Source organism: Schistocerca nitens, chromosome 2 (genome assembly GCF_023898315.1).
Source record: "Schistocerca nitens isolate TAMUIC-IGC-003100 chromosome 2, iqSchNite1.1, whole genome shotgun sequence".
Classification (NCBI taxonomy): domain Eukaryota; kingdom Metazoa; phylum Arthropoda; class Insecta; order Orthoptera; family Acrididae; genus Schistocerca; species Schistocerca nitens.
Window position 1 is genome coordinate 271,844,969 of NC_064615.1, and position 2,672 is coordinate 271,847,640.

Here is a 2,672-nt window from a genome sequence, read left to right on the forward strand (position 1 = left end):
AGACAGCAAAGGACCTGGAAAAGCAGTTGAATGGAATGGACAGTGTATTGAAAGGAGGATATACGATGAACATCAACAAAAGCAAAACGAGGATAATGGAATGTAGTCAAATTAAGTCGGGTGATGCTGAGGGAATTAGATTAGGAAATGAGACACTTAAAGTAGTAAAGGAGTTTTGCTATTTGGGGAGCAAAATAACTGATGATGGTTGAAGTAGAAAGGATATAAAATGTAGACTGGCGATGGCAAGGAAAGCATTTCCGAGGAAGAGAAATTTGTTAACATCGAGTATAGATTTAAGTGTCAGGTAGTTACTTCTGAAAGTATTTGTATGGAGTTTAGCCATGTATGGAAGTGAAACATGGACGGTAAATAGTTTGGAAAAGGAGAGAATAGAAGCTTTCGAAATGTGGTGCTACAGAAGAATGCTGAAGATTACATGGGTAGATCACATAACTAATGAGGAGGTATTGAATAGGATTGGGGAGAAGAGAAGTTTGTGGCACAACTTGACCAGAAGAAGGGATCGGTTGGTAGGACATGTTCTGAGGCATCAAGCGATCACCAGTTTAGTATTGGAGGGCAGTATGGTGGGTAAAAATTGTAGAGGAGACCAAGAGATGAATACACTAAGCAGATCATAACGATGTAGGTTGCAGCAGGTACTGGGAGATGAAGAAGCTTGCACAGGATAAAGTAGCATAGAGAGCTGCATCAAACCAGTCTCTGGACTGAAGACCATAACAATAAACAACAGCATGTTTGGAAATCAGTAATGTACCTGAAAATGGGTTTATAACCTGGAATGTAGGTTGTGCAATAACATTAATAACAAATTGTGAAACAAGGGTAAAACAGAGCAGTGTTTGTTTAGTTATTGTATATTTTTAACAGTAGTCTGCGACATTTTCCAGAACATTTCTTGTCAGGACCCCTCTGTGTCACTTTTTCAAGCATAAGCTGATGAAAACCTTAAAAAAAAATTGAAAAGTAAAATCAAAGTAGATAAGCCTACAGCAAGCTTTGTGATGAACCAATAATAATACCAGGATGCATGCAACTACTGCTTTTATTTATAAGTTCATCTATCACACAGGAGATCTAATTTGGTACACTGTACTTGCCAAAATATAAGTGTGCATAATAAGAAATATGTATGTATGAAGGGTGCACAGGAATAACGTACAAAGCCCATAAAAATTTAATATTTTGTCCATAATACCATCTTATTGAGAGAAATGGAAGTACTTTATTGTGGTAAGGTTCTTTCTTCTTATGAAAACGACCAGTTTCGAAAACTGTGTTTTGATGTACCTGAGAAGAAACAATCTAGGTCCACCCGGTGCAGAGGAGGAACGATCGAAATTCACTTTCTACTCAGAGTTTTTTTCTTTTCCTTTTATGTTTCATTTTATAATGTTGTAGCTTCATATTACTGGCTTCCCAACAATGGCTGCCAGTCACACACATTGTAAACGAAGTTCGAAATGCTACATTGTCCAGTAATAACGCAGAAACCGATATAAAACGCTGTCACATTGTGCATCCATAGCAGGCTGGAAAAGGATTTTCTTTTTTTCCTCCGTAAGTTGAGCACAAACACTCATGTGTTCCAGTTATCGAGACAGTGCATGAAGTTATTTCTTAAGAGAAATGAAGGCATCACATACAGTTTGTCGGAGAATAAAGATGAACATTCCACTCCCGTGCAGAGTATTAGTACTAGGAAAAGATCTGTGTGTATTTCTGATTCTTCAAAAAGGTTAGGGGCTATATGAGTCACGTTACAGGTGACGTTTGCAAGTGATTACGATTGAGATGTTTTCAGAATGTTCCATTTATTGAAAGGAATACATTAATGAAGGAATTCAATCAAATGGCTTCCTATGATACACAAAACTCACTTGACTGACTTACAAGTGTAAATCCTGTGATGCGAAGAAGAGCGTAATAAAGGAGAATTGGAGATGAACAAATACAGGATGTTCAGGTATGTCAACTTACCAGAATTCTTGACATTGCATGGCAAGACGTCGTATTAGTCTTTAAAAAGCTATTGGGTACTACAGGGAAAGCACATGACAGCACATTACTAAAGGTAATAAGTTGGTTTCGATTCTCCTCTGCTCAACAGCTCTCTTGATATTGTTTCCAGAACGGCTTTGCATGTTGTCAAGAAATATGAAACAAATTTGCTGATTCTGTTGTACTGCATTCAAAACTCAGTAACAATATAATGTCAGGTTTCCTCCTCACCAACTATAAGGAGTAGGTGAAGGTCCCTAGTGTGTTAGGTAACTGCGAACAAAAGCAAAATATTTACATCGGCCGGGTATCGAACCCGGGCCGCCCGCGTGGCAGGCGAGCATTCTACCACTGAACCACCGATGCCCGATTTAAGTAGTCGACGTATTTATATAAAACACACTGGCTGGGCGGAGAGATGCTTCGTCCCCACCTATCGTAATGTTGTATGTTAATAACGCTTTGGTCAAAGTTCACTGTGTCAAATCTTCTGTTAACACACATGAATTGTGAGAAAGTGCAATGGCATGTCTTCAAAGAAACAGCACACTACACAAAACAAACCACTGCCGTCGGACCAATACCAATAGGAATGTCGACCGATGTAGGTGCACATTACAGGACAGCACTGGACATCCGGCGAAAAG

At 38.9% G+C, this 2,672-nt stretch overlaps 1 non-coding gene across 1 annotated transcript; it reads right to left on the minus strand.

Annotated features, from left to right (window-relative positions):
• Positions 1–2,320: 2,320 nt before the first annotated feature.
• On the minus strand, positions 2,321–2,391 carry Trnag-gcc (transfer RNA glycine (anticodon GCC)). The gene has a single exon. It is a non-coding gene; the product is annotated as a tRNA-Gly (tRNA).
• Positions 2,392–2,672: the final 281 nt, after the last annotated feature.